Consider the following 22,873-nt stretch of genomic DNA (forward strand, 5'->3'; position numbering starts at 1 on the left):
CATCCCAGTTTCTCTTTCCTTTTGTGCATTTTCTTCCCATTTCACAATATCTATTGTACATTTAGGGTCTTATTTACTCTTTCAGCTTCTTATACTAAGGAGGCAATATGATGTTTACACATGCAAGACTGATTTATTTCACTTGTAAGTATGAACTCAAATTGCATCCATTTCCCTATTAATGAATTGAACTCTCAGTGTTAAAATATGAATGTTATGTATTCCATAGTTTTTAGACTAAAATAGTATTTCCTTATATGTCATATCTCTAAGTTGAACTGTTAAGGATGACTTATAGTATCCAAATATGAAACTAAAATTAATTTTCCAATGTTATCTATTTCTAATTATTGAAATATATACCTCTATATATGTCCTAAAGAAAAATAAGAATTAGCCTTAATAAACCTGTCTCATTTCTCTGAGTACTGCACACAATTAAAAGCCAGTCAGTCACATTTAATTATTAAACCCTCTAGTCAGAGAAGTGTCCTTTCATTTAGGGTTTGTCTGTGGCCTTTGGTTCTAGAGCACTGCAAGCTTTGTCCTGAAATACTGATTAAGCACTTTGGGAGTCTTAAAAAGGACCAGTATGATCAATTCCATTCTATTTGCTTAGTAAGTGTTAAAAACAGCTACAAGGGCTGAAACGTAGCCCAGTGCTAGAGCACATACTTAACATGCTCAAGGCCTTGGGCTCAATCCTTGGTTAAAAAAAAAAAGAAAGCTGCTAATCAAATAAGTAGTAGTGAGTCATGTTAGCCTTAAAGTAGCTCCCTTAGCTTATAAAACCATTTTTGAGTCAACTAACATGCATAAGGATGAATCATCCATATACATTTACAATTGTAGTTTTATAATCATTTAAGTGATACAAAGGGAGAAACTATGTTTTCAACTACAGAAAATATTTGATAGATACTGCTATTGTGTACATCCCTGATCCAGACAGAATATCCAGAAAAGCTTTTTAGTATGTGACCAAAGATGAAGTTTATTTAGAAGGGAAAAGGACAGCCCCACCCTCTTGTATCATTATTTTTGAAACATTTATTGTATAAAGAAATCTTAATTTGGTGCACAAAGTGTTTTGTGAAATAAGCCATCTCAAAAGAGCTGGCTTTATGTCCGCAGTACAAATTCTTAAACACAAACACACACACGTGTATTACCTATGCAGAGAAAAAACAAAAGAATGCACAGAAGCATAATCTATCATTTTGGCAAGCTAAGAACTGAGTTTAGTGTGCTGGACATGCCAAATAAGAATGGAGAGCTCGTTAGTGAAATAATAACTAGATTAAAAATGTTTACCTAGCACAATATTCCAATTTGTTGATCTTTGTTAGACGTTAGCTGACTGCTACGAAATCATCCTTTATTTATTCAAATAGTTTTTTATCAAACATCAATATAATGTAAAATTTTTCTTATAAGATCAGTTCTTTAGGGTTTTTATTACAAAGCTGGAAGTACATTTTCTTTTTTTTAACAATAGATCCCTAGGCATAATAAAATCATTTTAAACAATGAAATAAACATTATATTTGTGGAGAAATAATCCTTTGTATATTAGCAGTAATACCATATGTCCATCTTGTGGCAGCTTATATGTAACATTTTCTCTAACAATATTAAAAATCTTAATATCTTAAAAACATTATGAAATTGAATATAGGTATCATAAGTGTAGTGGTATATTCCTAAGTATATACGGCCTGTTGAAGTAGCTATTTTATTGAACATTTACTCTTGACTAGGCACTGTACTAGCCACTTTACATATAATTTTTCTTATTTTTAGACTGGTTAAGAGCCAGGCATGAATAGCAATCTTAGTGACTCATTAAAGAACATCATTATTTCTAATTTTAATTTATTAAAATATTTATGCTGCGAATTTTATCAATGAGTAGGCTTGTGTGCATTGTAATTTTGGTAGACACACGGTGATGTTATCTGAAAGAATACGTGTAGACACTGCATATTCACAATACTGTAAAGGACCCATTTTTGTATGCAATACTAAATATATTTCCAAAATGCCTTAATCATATTATTGTATAATAAAAACAATCTCTTTTAATTAGAAATTGCAATTGCATTCTGTTTATTGAGCTTCTGTTTATCGAGCTATGTGACAGTTAAATGTAAAAGCTTATTGGATATGAGACAAAAAAATAGTTATATTTTGAGTTATAATAGTGTTTATAATAATATAGTTGTTGCATTTATGTTTTAGAACTTTCCTTTATTCTCCACTCTCCCACCATCCACCCTGGAGCTAAATTTTCCATACTTTTGGTTTTGTTTTTCACTTGTACTTTATAAGCAATTAATCCTTTTACCTCGTCCCATCTATCTTTTTAGTATCTTGGCACTGCAATAAGTCACAATTGATATTCAAAAACTTGGCATAGTAAATCAACATTTCTTATCACCCTTTGTCCTTGGGCCTTTTCTCATTTCTGAGATTGGAACAGGAAAGCATTCTTCATATGCAGGGATGAAAGTATCCAGGATAATATGCTTACAAATGCCAGGAAGAAAGGATATTGTACACTACCCACTGCTCATATTCAAAATTTGCCAGTAAAAATGTTGAGGTAAAATTGAGAGGGCCTTCTTTTAAAGTCTTCGGCTTTCTTTTATTCTTTGCTTGTTGGGAATAAGTATTCCATTACCAGGAGCTGGGATTTTAGGGACATTAATATTGACAAAACACTTACAAGTGGTTATTTTGGGGAACGAGAGACTGGTTAGTGTCAGAATGTAATTTGCATGGGCCCAGAGCCTAATGTAAAGGCAGGCCAAAGTTTAAAAATAATACTAGATGATTCTTTGATTAATAAAAAGGTATTTTATGGGTCAAGTCAGAGTCAAATGAAGCTTTGACATTTCAAAAATACCTAGTTTGAGATATTTTTCACAGAAAGTCACTAAGGCAAACCCACTGAATTATAATGTAAAATAAGAATCATTTATAATATAAAGCACAGTGAGAAGTAAGCCACAATAAACCAGCATTCTGAAAGAGGTCCTGCTGTCCTAGTTTTGCCTATCAAGGAGTAATTGACTCTCATAGTGAAATGAGATTCGTTAGTTCTTTAACTAAAATAAACAATACTATTGAGGTTCTTTAACTTTAGCATGAAGATCTCAGAAAGCTACATAGGGAATGACTGGGCTCTTCCTCTAGAATGAAAACAAATTACTATATACGCTGTATATGTGCAAATCATATTCTGCAGTTTATATATAATGGATTTTTATATCCATTATCCTTCTTAGTAAGGAATTGTTGAAGGCCTTTTACTGCTACAGCCAATTTTGGTCCATCTGAATCTTCTACATATGATGAAAAGTATTTATCTGTTGACCATTGTGTTTTAATTATATGGACACCGTAACACTTTTTTTTCCTGAAACACTGCTAACCCTAACAGAAACAGGAGCTAGGAACACTGTTGCTTAGTGACTACATGCCTAACAGTATATGAATTCCACGTTCATAAAAAGAATTATACCTCATTTTAGTAACTCTAATAACAGTTCAAAAAGTTTAATATTTTGCCAAGTCCTGACACAGAAATGATAATTGTACATTAAAAAAATTTAATAAAAATGCTAACTGTAAGCTACTTTTTGGGATTGAGACAGTGGTTGGTTGTTTTTACTTTGACTTTAGTGAGGGTAAATCTCTGAAGATTTTCTAAAATTTCTGTTACTCAGTAAAAAAAAGTATTTATGGTATTTGTTAAGACTAAAGGAAAGGACATTTCTCTAAATAATGGACCAGAATGAGTAAATTGAGCTTCTGGAATTTGTGAGCAGTCTGAAATAAATTCACATCTTAATATTTTTGAGGTCTGTATCTTAAGCTGCGCATATACTATAATGACAGAATATGTGGTCGAGAAGTTCCTTTGCAAATCAGTACCAGAGAGGTATAAATAGGATAAGTGAACTGAGTTTAGGGTATCTGGAGGATATAAAAATATAGTAATAGAAATATGAAACCAGTTTCATCTGTAGCTTACATATACATTATTGCCACAAACATAATCAAAGCTCCAAGAAAATAAAAGCAATGATGACTAAGATTTACTGTTTTGTATGTACTAGTAACTGTACGAAGCACTTTACTTGCATTAATGCCTCTAATTGCACACTCACTCTGTAGAACTAGCTTTACTAACCTTGTTTGTACATCCAAGAAAGCAGCAGTTCAAAAAGATCAAACACCTCGAACGTGATAGTGGTGTAATCAGTAGCCACCATGATTTTATTCACAATAGTGTACTAGCTCTGTACATTATTTCGTCTTCTAAGAAATCTAATCATAAGATTAGAGTTCTAATATGCCTGAATACCCTTAGACTTGAACTGCTAGTCTACATAAAGTAAAAGGAGATATTCTTATCTGAATCAGTGTTATGGAATATTTTGCGAAGTTGCACTGCCGGGAATTGTACTTGTGGTAGAATATTTAGAGTAACGGATACAAGTAATGGTATGTGAAGACAGTTCATGAGATTTCCACCTTGGCTTTTAGGTATAACATGCATTCAACAGAATATAGAGTATAGAATAGAAAATATACTCACATATACAAAGTAACAACATGATCAATTTGATTCTCAGTTAATCTCTTGAAATTACATGTTTAAAATATACGGTCTTGGGGGCTGGGGATTTAGCTCAGCAGCACAATGCCTGCCTGGCAAGCACAAGGTCGTGAGTTCGATTCCCGGTACCGGAAAAAAAAAACAACCCAAAAATGAAAAATAAAATATATGGTCTCATATACAGTGTCTGTACAGATACAGTAACGTCCTGGTTCATGAACAGGATTCACAGATGCTTCTGTTCGTGAACAATTTAGTTCACGAACAGAAGCATTTGACCAAATTTTGCCTCCATTTGTGAATTCCACAGTGGTTCACAAACATAACCATGGCCACCTTTCCCACAGGAACACTAACATGGCCATCTCCCTGCTCTGATATGTGGTCGTGGCTTCATCTAGTTGAGATCATGGTCACAGAAAGACCTGCACACACTTGCTGTGAAGCTTTTTTGAGTGCTTTTTAGCACAAATAGTACAGTACAGTATCATTCAGTCCACTATGGCTCCAAGGCAAGTGTGCGGCAGTGGTGGTAAAAAGAAAGTGCAGAGCAGTAATGAAGTGACAGGACATGAAAAGAAAAAGAACGTGCAGAGCGCTAAGAAAGCTAAGCAAAGTGTGCAGAGCTGTGGTGAAGGTGACGAGAACGTGCAGAGGAGTAATGGCAGAAGAAGGCTTTGAGGAAAACAGCCACGGGATTGAAGAAGGAAATTGTAGGAAAGCACGAGTGCGGTATTCGTGTGACTGATCTGGCCTTGGAGTATAAGGTGAACAAGTTGACAGTCTCAACAGTTTTGAAGAATAAAGATGCCATCAAAGGAGCTGATGGGTCAAAAGGGGTAACAGGGCTCTTGTGAGGCGAGGACACAAGTGCTGGAAGAGGTGCGAAAAGCTTGTTAGTGTGGCTAGTGAGAAACAGCTGGCAGGTGATGGCCTTCGTGAAGCTGAGATCTGTGAAAAAGCCAGGAAATTTCACAGTGATTCAGCACAAGAAAACCCCACAACATGTGCCACAAGTGAGGAGTTCAAAGCCAGGAGAGGGTGATTTGATAAATTCTGCAAGAGAAGTGGCCTGCAGTGTGATGGGACATGGTGAGGCTTCCATTTCTGACAAGGCCACTGCAGAAGCACACAGGAAAGAATTCAAGGAATTCATGAAGCCAGAAGGATAGTGTGTTCAAGAAGTGTTCAAGTGTGATGGAACCGGGCTCTTTTGGAAGAAGATGCGGTACAGAACCTACCTCACACAGCTGGACAAGGAGCTGCCGGGCACAAACCCATGAAGGACAGGTTGACCCATTTGCTTTGTGCAAATGGAAGCGCCAACCTGAAGATTGAGTCACTGCTATGTAGGACTCCCAGACGCCTTGTGCACGCAAGGAACAGAGTGTGAGCAAAGCCAGGCTGCCTGACGTGGGGAGGGCCAGTGAGAAAGCATGGGTCACAAGGTAGTTGTTCGTGGAACGGCTGTATCAGGTGTTCACACCCACCATTAAGAAATACAATGGTAACTCGGTTCGTGATTCTACTCACAAATCGAACCGGACAAGAACCAAATCAAATTTAATAATTAGGTTCAATGTTGACCTTATGGTGAAATTTGATTGGTTCTTGTCCAATTCAGTTTCTGATCGGAATTGTGGAAAGAATAAGTTTGTGAACTGAGGTACTGCTGTATCTGACAGCCCAACAGCCTGAAAGGTGCCTTTGATGGACAGTATCCTGGCACACTCTCCAGCCTTGGTGCATGATACGGACTCTGAGGACAACTTCATAAGGTCAACTTCCTCCCTCCCAACACGACACCTCTTCTGCAGCCCATGGACCAGCAAGTGATCTGCAACTTCAAAATCTGTACATAAAGATACTCTTCACCAGGTCTTTAAATGTCACTGAAGAGACATCCTTGACTCTGAAGGGTTTTGGGAGGAAACATTTGTGTCCTCCACTGCATCCACCTCATTGACAAAGGCTGGGAAGATCTTGTATACCAGACCTTAGACTCAGCCTTGAGAAAACATGTCACTGGACATGACTTTGAAAGGTCTGATGCACAGTAGTAATGGAGATTGTGCCCGTGAGCAAGAGTATGGATCTGGATATCAATGGTGCAGACAGTGGACCTTTAGAAGGAGCTGACAGCAGAAGAACTTGCTGAACTACAAGTGAGCAGCAGAAGGCACTTGTTGAGGATCATTCCACTGAGGAAGAGGAAGATGAGAGAAGGTTAGCATAAAATCCATTGTGGAGAAATGGAATGAGTACCAGGATTTCTTCGAGAAGCACTATCCCAACATAAGTGTAATGGACATACTGCTCAATCTGATGAATGATAACATTGTCTCTCATTTGTGGAGTGTTACACAGTGCAGGAAAAAACAAACAGTAACTCCCCACTCACCCTCCTATCCTCCATGCCAAAAGTCTCCTCAAGAAAAGTTAGTGTTCTCTGTCTTCATACTGTACCGTTCAGTACTTTGATTCATATCTTTGTGGTTTAAAACAAGTCATATTTAAGACAGATTAACCTTATTTACATTGAACCTTATGGGAAAATTTGATTTAGTTCCCAGCCAGAATCAGTTCTTGACCACTTTTATAGGGGTCAGAATGGATTAACTTTATTTACATTGAATCACAACCATCCTCCTGCCTCAGCTTCCCATGTGCTGAGATAACAGGTGTGTGCCACTGTGCCTGGCTGAGACTGGGTAACTTATAAAGAAATGAAATTTATTTCCCCCAGCTTTGAAGGCTACAAGTTCAGGGTCAAGGTGCTAGCTGGGTCAGTTGGTTAGGCCAAATCTCTTCTTCCAAGATGGTGCCTTGAACCACTGTATCTGTACATGGTAGAAGGGAATGAAAATTCGTCAAGAAAAAAAAAAATTAGCATTAACTGTTCCTTTCAATAAACCAATAGACATCAGCAGTACAATTATCCCTGCTCTCCTTGTACACACATATATATTTTTCCCTTCTTTCTTTCTTTCTTTTTTCCTTTCCTTCATCCCAGTTGTTCCTTCCCTTTGAGCAATTTCTTTCCCTTTCATAGTATCTATTGTACCTGTGCAATATAACAACCATTGTTCAATTCCTACTGTTTTATTTAGTGAAGTTCTGTATCGTTTCTGCATCGTTTTATTATTTTTATTCTCTTTAATGGTTTGATCAGTCTTGCATTCTTACATCTGGTAATCTGAGCAACTTCACTGAAGATAACAATATTTAATATAAGCACCAAGGTTTTATTGTTTTGTGTTGTTTTTGTCTTTGTTGTTATTTTATTATTTTTTTTCTCTTTAAAATAAGAAGGGAATGAAATGGCAAAGGGGACCTAACTAAACCTTCTGATCCATCCTTGAAGCCCTCAACCAGTCCATGAAAGCAAAACCCTAACGACCCAATAACTTCCCAGGATCCCACCTTTTAGTCCTTTCATGTGGGGCTTAAGTCTCAACATGAAGTTTTGAATGGACATCATTATTCATTAAAAGTATAACAGGAAACAAGCCATGGGTTATATAATAATGAAGGCTCTTACCTCAGAGGAGCCTTGTCTGTCTACTGGAATCAATCAATAGTAGCAGTCCCATCTATTGCTTATCACACCTAGTTATATTTATTGTTTGACAGGTTAGAATCAGGACTAGTTTGTTCAGTATGGTGTTCAGATAACCTAGTGTGCTACTGGATACGTAATCAATGTTCAGTAAATACTTGAGTGTTCTGACCGAGGTGTCTATAGTACATTGATAGCTGCATATTAATTTTCAGAGTAATTATTTTTTCAGAGTAATTATTTCATCAACAGTATGATCCAATTTTTAAAATAAAATGCCACATAGATTTATCAATGTGTGTGTATGTCATACTGAATTTAGAAAAGAGTGTCTCATGCTTCAAGCACTTCTAAAATCCTTACATAGATTCTATAATTAAATCCATACTTCAGTCTTATGAGATGAATAATGCTTTTGTCCCCTCTTTAAAGAAGGGAGAACTGAGGCATATAAGTGTTAAATACATGCCTGATTTCACACAGCTGGTAAGGGATAGAGCTAGGATTGGCGACATGTGGTTATTTACATAATATTTAAAATTAAGTTAATTAAAATCACATGAAATTAGGAACTCAGTTTCTTACTCATACTAACATCATTTCAAGTGTTCACTGGCTATATATAATCTCTTATCCACTGTTGTGAACATGGCTTTCTGTCATACCAAGCTGTGGACTAGCGATTCTTGTGAAAATGGAGTAAGTAGGCTTTTTCAGATTTTATCTTACACACTTTGAAAAATTGGTTTCAGGTTTTACTTCATATACCTATATATTATGTGATTATAACCCCTAGTAAGTAAATTCTGTTATTGATGTTATAAAGAAATAGTCAAAAACTCATCTTTCAAAAATGGAGCAATAAGGAGCAGAGAAAATACAGACAGAAGAATGTCCACAATTCACTAATGTAATAGCACTCAGAGAACCTCAGAGAGGTATTTCAACAGAGTTGCCAGCAAATACTAGAATTTATCTCTTGTAAAAGTATGCTAAAGAATGATATAACTGGTAAAGCTATCTGGTAATTCCTCTCTGATTTAATTTTCTTCTTTTCCCCCCAGAATGCAAAGTAGGCTACATACTAGCTGCTTGGGCTATCAGCACCCTTATGTTAAAAAGGGTGCACTTGGCTGTTTGATGAGGCAGGGGACAGACAAGTTAAGGTCCTGTGGCACAGCAGCCCCAAGCAGGCAGAGAATTTTGGTTGGATTTTAAGGGAAGTCCAACCAACCATTGTTGCTTTTATTTACTTTTTAATATTTTTATTGGCACATGTTTGTAGTTCATAATAATCACATTCCTTGTGTGGAGTTGGCCCATGGACATAACACATCCACTTTTAATCCCTTTGCCTTCCCTCCATGTGTACCTTCCCCATCTCTTGGTCTTCATACCATGTGCAAAAGATTTATCTTAATGTTTCCCATTATCATTTATTTTGCTGTTTATTTATATTTTGGGATTATCACATAAGAGACACCATGCAATATTGAAACTCATGTGTCCAATTTATTTCACTTAACATTATGGTCTCAAGGTGCATACATTCTCCTACAAAACACCCAAGTTTATTCTTCTTTATGGCAGAGTAGCAGTCATCCTGTATAAATACCACATTCTCTTTATCCATTCATCTGTTGGTGGACATATATCACACTTCCAAGATTTAGCTGTTGTGAATTGTGTTGCTATAAATATGGTGTGCATGTATCACTGTAATATGATGTCTGTAACACTTTCAGCAAGATATCTAGAAGAGGAATAGCTGGGTTAGGTGGAATTTATTGTTTTAGTGTTTTAAGGAGTCTCCATTCTGATTTCCATAATGGTTGTATTAGTTTACATTTCCAACAATATAGAAGAGCTTGTTCAGCCCACTCCCAGCCCTGTCTAATTTCTTTATAATAGCTACTGTTCTGTATTTTGTCTAGAGTAAATTATAATCTCAATCTTAATTTGCATTTCTCTGTTGGCCAGAGAAGTTGAACAACTTTTCATGTATTTATGGGCCATTTGTATTTCTTCTTCTGAGACATGTCTGTTCATTGCATTTGCCCATTTTTTGATCAGGTCTTTTTTGGGGGTAGCTAATTTTTTTAATTCTTTATATTCTAGATATAAGTTCTCTGTCTTAGGAATACCTGGCAGAAATTTTTTACCATTCTGTAGGTTGTCTGTTTGTCTGTTGGTTATTTTCTTTGTTGTACCGAAACTTTTAAATATGGTATAATCCCCTTTATTGATTTTGTGTGTGTGTGTGTGTGTGTGTGTGTGTGTGTGTGTGTGTGTTATTTCTTGTGCATTTGGGGTTTTATTTAGAAACTGCTTCCCTATACCTGTTTTTAAGAGTTTTACCTATTTTATCTTCCAACAAATTATTTCTGTTTTAATATTTAGATCTTTTATCCATTTTGATTTTAGTTTAGTACATACTAAGAGAGACGGATCTACTTTCAATGTTCAATGTGTGTTTAGCTATTTTTCAGTGCACCATTTATTAAAGAGGATTTTTCCTCCAACATAAATTTTTGGCTTCTTTGTCGAAGATCAAGTAGTTGAAAGTACTTGGAATTGTTTCTGCAAACTCTGTTCTGTTACGTTGATCCTCATATCTGTTTGCCAGTACCCTGCCATTTTTTGTTTGTTTGTTTTTTAATCACTGTAGCTAGATGTACGGAATCGTGATTCCTTCTGCCTTGCTCTTGTTGCCCAGGAATGCTTTTGCTATTTTAGATGTCTTCTGAGTCCATATAAATTTTAGGATGGTATTCTCTAGTTCTCTGAGGAGTGTGCTTAGTAATTTGATTGGGATTGCCATAACTCTGTGTAGCGTTTTTGGGAGTTTGGCCATTTTGACTATCTTGGTTCTTCCTATCCAGGATCAAGGGATATTTTTCCATTTTCCAACGTCATCACTGATCTCCTTTTTGTGAGTACTGTAGTTATCAATGTAGAGGTCTTTTACTTCTTTTGTTAGGTTAATTCCTAAGTAATTTTTCTTGAGGCTGTTATGAAACATTGTTTCCCTAACTTCTTTCTTGGTGAGTTTATGATTGATGTACAGGAACGCTACTAATTTTTGTGTGTTGACCTTGTTTCCTACCATACTACTGAGTTTTTTTGTTTGTTTGTTTTTGTTTCTGTTTCTGTTTTTTTTCCAGTACCGGGGATTGAACTCACGACCTTGCACTTGCCGGGCAGTCGCTATGCCTCTGAGCTAAATCCCCTGCCCCCATACTACTGAGTTTTGTTTTCAATACTAGGAATCTTTTAATGGAATATTTTGAGGTTTCTTTGTAGAGGATCATGTCATCTGCAAATAATGATAATTTGACTTCTTCCTTTCCTACACATATCCCTTTTGTTTTTCTTGTTCTTTCTTGATTGCTTTGCATAATATTTTGAGAATTGTATTAAAGTAGTGATGATAGTGGACTTCCTGTTTTGTTTCTTGTTTGAGGGGAGCTTTCAGCTTTTCCCCATTTAATATAATGTTGGCTGTTGGTTTGTCATAATTGGCTTATTTCAGATTGAGAAGGGTCCATCAATATCCACTTTCTTCAGAGTTTTTATCATGCACAGATGTTTGATTTTTGTCAAAAGCTTTTTTTGTCAGTTGAGATGATCATGTGGTTTTTTTTGTCTTTGGTTCTTTTTATATGATTTCATTAATTTGCATATGTTGAACCATCCCTGCATTCCTGGGATTAATCCTACTTCGTCATGATCTCATACCATTTTCATGATTTGTTGCATACCATTTGCCAGTATCTTGTTATGAACATTTGTGTATATGTTCACTAGCAAGATTAGCCTGTAGTTCTCTTTCTAGTTGGGTCCTTGTCTGGTTTTGCAATCAGCATAATGCTGGCTTCCAGGAATGCCTTTGAGAATACTTTTTCCCCTTTCAATTTCATTAAAATTTTGAAGAGTGTTGGTATTAAAACTTTCCTAAATTTCTTTCCTTTCTTTTTTAAGAAATTAGTGTTTTATTTTGTCAGCTTCATTTCCGTTTTGCTGAAGTGTCTGCAGAGCAGCTCAAGACCACTTGGTGGTGGTTCCCACCGCTCAGTGGCCTGCTCAGTGGGGGCTGCAGACCAGTCCTCTGTGGCTGGCTGAGCACTCCGGTCTTTGGTAGGGAACTGCTGAATAGGCACAGAGGGCACCTGCATGCCTTCAGATCTGTCTGCAATCTCTGGCCGAGCAGCAGGGAACTCGGGAGCTGGTGCAGTCCATTCACCCTGAAATTCCTCCTTGGTCACAGCCTTTTCACCAGATCTCTACTTCTACAGGGATCCTGAAGAGATTGAAAAGGAAGAGCAGGCTGCTGCTGAAAAGGCTGTGACCATGGAGAAAATTTCCTAAATTTCTTGTATGATTTGGGAGTGTATCTCTCAGGACCTGGGCTTTTTTTAATTGGTAGATTTAATTTTTATTTCTTCTTCAGTTCATTTTATGATACTGAATTGGATTATTCAGGGTATTTATGTCTTCTTGGTTAAGCTTTGGAAATTTAAGTGTATCTAGGAATCTACCCATTTGTTAGGAATTCTCCATTTTACAAACTACAGAGTCTCAAAGTAGTTACTAATAATCTTCTGGATCTTGGCATAATCCATCATGATTTCACCTTTTTCATTTATAATTGCAGTGATTTTCATCTTTTCTTTTCTTTCCTTTTTTTTTTTTTTGGTTTGTTTATTTTTGTAACATTGTCTGTAGCATTGTCTAGGGCAGTTACAGCAAACCTTTTAGAGTTTTCAATGTCACAGGCACTTGTGTTATAGGTTCGCCACCACTGGTCTAGGGGTTGTTTATTTTATTCTTTCAGAGAATAAGCTCCTCCTTTCATTGATTCTTTCTAGTGTTTTTTTATTCTCATTAATATCTACTCTGATCTTTATAATTTCCTTCCTTGTATTTGCTTCAGGTTTGAATTATTCTTATTTTCTGGGACCTTGAGGTGCATCATTAGGTTACTTACTTGTACTTGCTCGGTTTTTCTGATGTGGGTATTCACAGCTATGAACTTCCCTCTTAGGACTGCTTTCATTGTGTCCCATAGGTTCTGGTATACTGTACTAACATTATTGTTTGATACTAGGAACTGTCTTATTTCTTCCCTAATTACTAAAGAGGATACTGTTTAATTTCCATGTGTTTGCATAATTTCTGTGGTTTCTTTTGCCACTGATTTCTAGTTTCATTGCATTATGATCTAGTAATATGTATAGGACAATATCATTTCCTTTGCATTTACTTAAGCATACTTTATGGGCTAGTATGTGGTCTATTTTGGAGAAAGTCCCATGTGCTGCTGAGAAGCATGTGTATTCTGTTGTCAGATGGAACATTCTGTGAATATCTATAAAGTCCATCTGTTCAAAGGCTTAGTTAAATTCTTATATTTCTTTGTTGATTTTTTTTTTGTCTACTTGATCTGTCTATTAGTGAAAGGGGAGTATTCAGGCACCACATAATAATTAGGTTAGGGTTTATCTGATCTTTTATGTCCAGAAGTGTTTGTTTCATGAAGTTGGGTGTGCCGGTGTTTAGTCTAAATGTGTTTATATAATTGTTAGCTTTTCCTGTGGAATTGTTCCCTTAACACGTACATAGTGATCTGTCTCTCATCACTTTTGGCTGGAAATCAATTTTATCCAAAGTTAGGATACATACCCCTGCTTTCCTTTTAGATTAAATGTGTTCTTGTATACTGCAGATTGTTAGGTTTTATTTCCTGATACATCCTCCAAGTCTGTATCTTTTGATTGGTAGAGTGTGACCATTCACACTGAAAGTTGTTACTTAAAGGTATTAATCTATTCCTGTCATTGCATTATTTTCCTGTTGCTTATTTCCTTTTATTTTAAAATTTTTTTCCTATTTTCTGCTTAACTGCTCACCCTGCTTGGGATATTCATTCTCTTAGATTTTTGTGTTGTTGTTGTTTTGCTTTGCTTTATTTTGTTTTCTGGCATTGTTGGCTTTATTGTCTCTTTCTAGGCTATCCTTTGAGAAGTTTTGGTAGTGCTGGTTTGGTAATCATGAATATTTTGAGGTGCTCTTTGTCATGAAATACCTTATTTATCCATCAATTTTGAAAGAAACTTTTGCAGGATATATAAGTCTGTATTGGGAGTGTTTTCTTTTAGGGTTTGGAGCACTTTACTCCATGCTATCCTGGACTTTGCTTGTGTTGAGAAATGCACTGCTATTCTAGTGATTTTACCTGTATAAGTGACTTGTTGCTTTTCTTTTACAGCTTTTAAGATTCTGTCCATTGATGTACTTCTGGATTTTTTACTATAACCTGATGTGGAGGTTAATTTTTGACTTTGGGTATTTGTAATTCTATATGCCATACTTACCTGTATGTTTAATTCCTTCCCCATATTTGGAAAGTTTTCTATTATTTTTGTAAACAGTTTTTGTGCTGTGTTCTGACTTTTAACTTATCCCAGTTACTCCTACATGAGTATTCTTTGTGTCATCTAGCAACTGTTTGATCAATTTCTTATACTCTCTTGTTTGTAATATGTCTCTCAGTAATTGGTCTTTGAAAGCGTCCCTATCTATAATTTTCATGTTCTGTCCTCATATTGGTCACTTCAATATAACTTTTAATCTTCTGGATTTTTGTTTGGAACCTTTTCATGGGCTCTACTTCTTTGCTAAACTGATAGTTCATATTTTGTATTATTCTGTTTACCTCAGCTATCTTTTTTTTAGTGTCTTCTGTAAACTCCCTGATTGTTTTCCTTATTGCATTCGTTATTTCTTTAGTTATATCTTCTGTGAGCCTGCTGAGAGCTTTATTGATCTGTTTTAAATCTCTGTTATCCTTTTGAATAACTTGGTTGTGTGGCATTTGCTTTCTTCTCTCTCAATGCCCCTTGGATCTGCTTTGGGGAGTTGGGAGTCTATGGATGCATTTTGTTGCCTTCTCTTACGTTTCTGGTTTTTTGTTTGTTTGTTCTGTTTCCTGCTTGGGTTTGCAGTCACTTATAGTGGAAAGACTTTGTTGCTAGAACAGAGATCTCTTTAGTTAGTCTGCTCTTCCCTGATGCACTCAGAGCATGAGTAACTATCATCCTATGCCTCTGTCCCAAGATCCTCCCACCTCCATTAATTGGTGAGGGGAGAATGCAGTGTAACTGGCACAGCCTCATTCGGCAGGAATGGACTTCAGTTTTGTTAATGTCACTAAGTAATCTGGATATTGGCTTACAGATAAAACCTATAAATAACAACAACTGTTTGACCTGGGCAATATCAAGTAAGTCAGCAAGAATATGATAGTCCAAGATAAACTAGTTATTGACATACTATAAAAACCATTAATGTACCACCCTTAATCTTAGAAATCTATAGTTATAGTAAAAACACTAAGATAAAACCAAATATGTATATGCAGTATATATCTACTAAATATGACAATTATTCCTTCACTAGTGATAGAAGAGAATTGAATACTAGTGACCAAGTTACTACTAACTTAAGTTTAATAAAGCTTAATGGCTATACTGTGAAAGATATTGTGGGTTGGGGATGGGAAAATGCAGGAAAAATTAAACAATGGGAGATGGAGAGGAGAGAAATGTAAGTAAAAGATCCTTTTAAAGAGTAAGTGGATATGTATAGAAGTAGATAAATATAACAGAAAACAACAAATAGAAGATAAAGTTAAAATGGTGAGAAAAATACACGGAACAAAAATAGAAAAAATTTAAAAAGAAAATGAAAAAAAAGGAGTAAAAAAAAGAAAAAAACAGAGAAAGAAAATGAGTCCAAAACCAAAAGATATTTTTTTTCTCTGTACTTTTGAATGAATGCTTTCTTCCAGGATCTGCAGTATTGTATTCCAGCAAGTCATGGTTTTCTCTTCATAGCCTTACAGCTTATGTGTTTGTGAGGTGTGCTACCTATTCCAGCAACTCCTCTGTTTACTTCAGGCTGTGGCAATATCCTTCCTGAAACATGTCCTTGCTCTCATTGGTGGGTAGAGAAGGCCGTCAACCTCAGATGTGTTCTGGATGTGTGCAGCAGGAGAAGAGTTCAAGTATTTAATGCTGGCAAACACTTTCAGAACAAGCTGTTTCTGAGATCATCTCAAACTGGGACCGGCTTCTCACTGTTGCAGTGTGGCATGTGTTCTTTCCATCCTGAGCATAAACTTCTCAGGGGATCTCTTTGTAGCCCACTTTTTGTCCATGGTCCTGTCCTTTGGCTGTCTGTCACCCAGTCACTGTGGGAGGGTAACACTGGGAGTTCTGAAGTGAAATTTTTTTTCAGTTGTTTCAAGTCTCCAATTTAAATAATCAACCCATCCTGAAAAGCCACCTGAGTAAGCACTCTGGTGCTACTCTAGATGCCCACACTTGAATGCCTCTCCAGCTGTTCCCTGTCACGTGGAAGGAGACTCCTCAGAGCAAACCTCAAACTTTTTTTGCAATTTACAACAGCTGTGGGCTCTGCTGCCTTTTTTCCCAGGATTTCCCAGGCGCACCACCCCCCCCCCCCGTGCACTTACGTTGCTTTTGGGGAGCTAGGTTCATCTCCCCTTGAGCTGTGAGCCTCCAGCCAGTGAGAGAGTCCAGACTCTTTCATTCTTTTGTATGCATTTTGGATCAACTTTCTAACTTCTCTATATCTCCTAATTTTTCCTTTGAGTTCCATTCCCAATTCCCAGCAATCTCCTGTTCTTTTTTTTTCTTCACCAAGTTGTTATTTTCTAGTGCCTGGATCCTGGATCTTTAAGAAGCTGAACTTTGCTACTGATCACCACTCTGCCATTTTTCTTTCTCCTCTGATTGAATTTCCAGAGTATCATTAACTCTTTTCCTGTTTTTATGCAAGACTTTCCTTCAGTCTCACGGCTGTCACCAGGAGACAAACCCTCTCACCATTTATTTATTTGTTTACTCATTTATTTATTTACTAATCCTTTGGAATAGGAAAGAAAAATGTCTGTGTGAAATATGGTTTGGATGAGAACTAAAAGAAAACACACTAATAAATTGCCATATTCTGAGTAATCTCTTCTACTTCCTAGACAAATATCAATAATTAGTATAGTCACTTTAAGATGAGCATGCATAACTGCTTTTCTGTTTAACAAAATACTGGCACTTAGTAATCTTAACTGAGTTTGTAGATTCCCGAATCATCATTTCTGCATCACTAGGTCTTCCTTCAAATAAAGAAAAAGGGTTAAGATGTTTATGAATATTTTTAATAGTTACATGTAATAAACAGAGATGTGGAGACCTACTGAAACCTATGTGATACAATCTTTGGCCAGTTTATGGAAACAGGTTTATCTTGAGTTTCAGTTAAAATAAGGTCATGGTTTAATGCCAATTTAATGAACATTTTCTGGGCCATTACTGTGTGTGTAGATTACATGATAAGTGCTAAGTGTATGGAAATGGACCATTCACACACTGCCAGGTATAGAGGAAAAGGAATAAGGGGGCTGGTCTTGGGAGAGTGAAGGGAGAATGTGATACCACAGCTGGACTTTGAAGGCAGAAAGGAATCATCTAGGCAGGCTTGTTTGTGTTAGTGAACCTACCTAGAGTAATGGTAGCTAGAGTTTAATTATTCCAGTGGTTTTATCATTCAGTTGACATTTGCTGCCCTTAGAGTTTTAACCATCTAGTTTGTTCCCACATGAGAAAATATCTCACTAACACAGAGAGCTAGGGTCATTTTCCTCTCTCTTTTACTTTGCTTATATTTGACGGACGTATTAAAAGCCAGAAATTTTAGGTAAACTAGGCCCTCACTAACTATTTTTTGTGAACTGTGTATATCCATATTTATTTATTTTATTTTATTTTTTTGTATATCCATATTTATACTGCCAATCATCTGGAGAAAGAAAATATAAAGGCAGTATTAGTAATATTGAAAAATTTAAGACAAGTGTAACTGTAAGGATTTTCTTTAAGTGTTTATTGTAAGAGCTGACAGGTGAATAACTTTCAGAGTTCTGTGATGCATTTCCTAAATTAAAAAGCAATTTTTAGTAGAATATATTCTACATAATTAGTCCAATATCCCCCAAATCAGAAAATTAGCAAGAAAGATTATTTTGTTTCTGTCATTTGTGGATTTAAAAGTAATACAAGAGAGGTAGGATTATTTTTTGCTTCTTATTGTCCATTGTTTCAAAGCAATTGTACATCATTTTGTATATTAATGAACATTAATATAAGTTACGTTATAACCGTTTGTCTTTAAATTAGGCTCTGTGCATCAAAGAAAGAACATTTGCCCTTTGCTTACCCTTACACTCCGTCAAACGTACATGCTGTCAGGACAGATTAGTTATCATTTATATTTTTCTCTCTTGTTCTCATTGGTTCGAACTAGATTTGCCTTTAAGCTGTACGTATGTTATTGACATTTTCTTCAAAGACTGAAGCTAGAACCAGCTGATAAAAATGAGTTGTGCTCTCCAGCAGATGCATTTAGTTTTCAGCTGTTTGTAGGCTATTTTTGAGGGGCTGTAAAAAATAAAGCCTAAAGCATCATATTAACTGTGCTGTTTATATGGGTGCTAATACACTTTGAATAAAACCTTCAATTACTAAGCATTTTTGAGTCCTGACAAGACAGTCCCATGACATTAATGGTATCTTTATAACCTTTTAACTTCTTGTTTCTGTGACAGAGCTCTACAGTAACAGCAATGGGTTTGCCCTTGGCAAACAAAAACTCATTTTGAGAGGATAATAGGTATTTACTATTTAGATAGCTGGCAATAAAATTTCTCTGAATGAGATTTTCCTGGGAAACTATGAGCTGATTAAATTACTTTCTTTTAATGGACTGGAAAAGCGTGTAATGATAGTTGGTTGAGGCTTTGCACCCAATGCCTTCTTCCTTTCTTGGAGACACAGGAGCAGCCTGGTTTTAGTGAGTTATGGGGGTTATAGAAATTATTCTCCATTGTATAGCTTACTCTTGGATTTTTCCCTGAATTTAAGAAACTTTTTTGAATGGATTACTTTTGTAAGGACAAAAAGGATGTGGTCAGTAACATGTCTGTTAATTTCAAGCTTGATTTTAATCAGAAGCCAAGTTCAATCATTTTATGCCTCATGGATTCTGTGTTTAGGAAATCCACCAGATAAAGAGGTAAAGGTGGAAAGGTGGTATCTTTCTCAATTATTTAAAATGAGCTAGAATCAAGAAATCATTCTTCTCATTGCTTAAAGAATGAAAATAGGTTTTTTTTACTCACATTGATTATTAGTATATGTTTCTATTTCGTGAACAATTTAACAGAAAACTTGTCTAATGATTATTAAATTCAGATCTTACAAAATTCAGCATAGCAATCTATGCTAAAAATGTGTAAGAGAGAAATTTCACATTTGTTTGGTAGGAAAGAAATATCTAAAATGTATTTCATTATTGTAAACCTTGATAGTGGAGTTTCTCAAAATTCTATTAAATGTGCTTTTGTCAACAAATATGAACTAAGAAAAATAATTTATGTTTCTTGATTTAAAATATGAAAACATACAGTACATAAAATACATTTGGTAATTTGAACTGTAAACATTTTTCTTTAAAGACAAATCTGTTATGGTCCTTGGGGGTGACAGCTTGTAGAGTATCCTTCAAGGCCACGAATTTTGCACAGAAGAACATCAAATTCAGTATTTTTATTAGCAGTCAGAATTTCATATTTGTCGCTATAATAAAACTGTGATTGAAATGGGACCTTGAGTGTCCTGTCCTTATGTGAAGCACTTGGAATTTGAATATCACACACATCCTAACTTAGAGCACATTCATTTTCCCTTAAGCCTTTGGCACTGACACATTCAGTGCTGGCATTGTTTTTCATTTCAGCAAATCTGTGCTCTTGGCACCATGAGATACAAGGGACACTAGTGATGGTAAAGAAATGAAGAGAGAAATAATATTTGTCTTCCCTGAATGGCATTCCAGGTCACTGTTACAAACTATAAATACTTCATAATTTAGCTTTTTTGGGGGTCAACTGTTTTGTCCTTAAGCTTTTTTGCCTACTTTCTTAGGGTTTTAATAAATAAACATCCATGAAATATTGTGAAATAAGAGCTTGTCTAGTACATTTACTGAAATTTGTTTTTAAACTTGCTTGGGAAAAATTTTAGATAGATAATTGAGATGGCACTAAAGTAGAGACCTGTCCTGTTTAATATACAGTTTTGCTTTATTTCTGATAATCCTGAAGTTACTAGTGAAGCAGACCTCCTGAAGGCTAGGATGCAGTGAATATGCACTTGCATTTTAGTCATTTGTTATTCAATAAGACATACAGGTTCAAGAGTAAGAACAAATTCAACTTCAGAAACAACTTCAAAGTTGAATTTGTTCTTGCTCAAACCTGGTAATGAATACCTATATTTAAAATATTGTAGGTTTTTTGGTCAATTTTTCAGTGGCCACTCAGTACAAATTTTACATATTGTAATGGTTTTCATGGAGTAAAGAAGTCATTGAAGGAAAATATTATGATGATGATTATTATATTGTAAGTGATTAAACTTCAACAGAACAGGGAAAAATATTAATGTCTTCTGCATAAAATGTCATTTTAAAGCTTACTCTGATAAAAATAAAAGATCATTTGCTATGTCTATGTATCAGTTTTCACCATCATTTTGAGTCTATGGGTCTCTATTATTATTAAATCAGAAACTTGTAAAGTTCCATATGTTTTTTGGAGTCTCCATTTTCCAGTGTGAATCAATGAAGTTATGTTTTCTTATTTAATAAAATGCATACAAATATGAATTTTAATGAAATGTTGTGATGCTATGATGAATTATATGAACATATAGTTTCACTGTAGTCTTAATTTCCTCCCCAGCCCTGGTACCATCATTGGTGCCTTGCTAATTCTGTTAATTTTTATGAAGTGATAAACAAATACATGTAATTCTTATTCAGTAGTTCAGGATTTGAAGACTAATAGCATGCAGTTTCATAGTGTCATTCAAGGTACAGATTTTTTTTTCTTTGCATGCAGCTTCTCTATTAAACAGTTCTTACAGTGAGTTTTTCTTTCTTTTAAAGAGATTTTCAGTTTTAACATGAGGGAACTGGTATCATGGGTAAGGCTTTTACATGGAAACAAAGTAGCAGATTGAAGTGGTTTCAGGGCTTTAATCCCTTGGTAAATTAGCCAGCAGGCTAGCCTTTTCATAGATGTGCTAAACAACAGGTTGATACCATTTGGGCATTAGCACTGAGAACCACCTGAGGGAATAGGGAATGAATAAGAAGAAATGTGGAATGGGAAGAAGGCATGGCTATTAGCTTTTGCTAGATCAAGACAGCTAAAGTAATGCCCATAAATGAGTCATTGCATCTGATATTTAATTTTTCTCTCGTATCTTCTTATTTTTACATATTCTCAAAATCCTCAAATTTGCTTCAAGGAAATATTACATTTTTTTATAAAAATTAAATGTCTGCAACTACTGGCTCATTGCTCTATTGAAAGGAGCAGTTAATGTTTAAGTGTTTGATCAATCTTACATGTCTATATTTGTTTATCTGAGTATCCAATTTGAAGATATCAATATGTAATACCACAACCATTGTTAATTTCCTATCACCTTTTCTGAAATTGTGTATTGCTTGTATTGTTTTTGTGTTATTTTCTAAATGTATGTGTGTTTGTTAGTGTTTTCATTTTTATCTTTAAAATAAAAAAATTAAATGTCAATAAGCATATAAATATTTCATGTTATAAATTTGTACTTTCTTTTTTGAAGAGAAATTTGAAGCTTTTAAATTTATTTGCAGATTATTGTTTCTAATCAAATAGAAGAATATGTTCTGTAATGAACATTACAGAATTAAAAAGATTTCAGGTATTGAAATTATCATGCCTATTTAGAAAACAATGAACAGATGCTTGTAAGCTATTATAAAATTATTTTCTTAAGCGTCTTTCACATTTGTCTGAACTAATGACCTAAGAAAAAAGAGAGTGTTTGCATTCGTCACGGTTTTGCATTCTTCACGGGCAGTTTATTTAATACTGTTATTAAAGAATAGCGAGTCTTTGCAGCACAGTTTGCAACATTTAAAAGAAAAAAATATTTTTGAGACTTTAATGAGTGAGTGTAATTTCATGTCAGAAAATAATTCATATAACCTAAGGAAGATCAAGTTTTAAAAGTATTCATTTTGCATGTTATTTAAGATTCCTAAGATAATTGGTACCTTGATATTGATGAATATTAAACTAATACAACATTAAGTAAATTGATAAAGGACTAAAATCATTAAAATAACCTGCTACCCTATGAAGCCCCTCTCTCTAGGCTTTTAATTTTTCATTTAGAATGGGGGGCTTTGGGGGATCAATATGAAGATCTGTTGATAATATTATATTTAATTAGAGTAATCAAAAACCATGCTCAGAGCATGACACCTGCCAGTGAGAGCTTCAAAAAGATAGTAAGCAGCATGCATTAGAATCCTCTCTTTTGCTTGTCCACGAGCACTAATCTAGCAGAAGTCCCAAATGGGGCAGCTAGTCAGCTATTTTATTGACTTTGATCTGGTTTGGGGGGCAGTTTATTTTCCCATAATGCCGTTGATCAATGATTTCCTTTCAGCAGTGATGTAATTAAAGGGCTTTAGTTGGCTTCTGCTGTGTTGCC

General features: G+C 35.3%; 1 protein-coding gene across 1 annotated transcript in view; it reads left to right on the top strand.

The window, feature by feature from the left end:
* The window catches only part of Rsrc1 (arginine/serine-rich coiled-coil 1), a 301,913-nt gene that overhangs the window by 235,973 nt on the left and 43,067 nt on the right, over positions 1-22,873 (top strand). The gene's annotated exons all lie outside the window — the stretch shown is intronic.

Source organism: Chinchilla lanigera, unplaced genomic scaffold (assembly GCF_000276665.1).
Source record: "Chinchilla lanigera isolate Chin_1 unplaced genomic scaffold, ChiLan1.0 scaffold00047, whole genome shotgun sequence".
In the NCBI taxonomy this organism is placed as follows: Eukaryota; Metazoa; Chordata; class Mammalia; order Rodentia; family Chinchillidae; genus Chinchilla; species Chinchilla lanigera.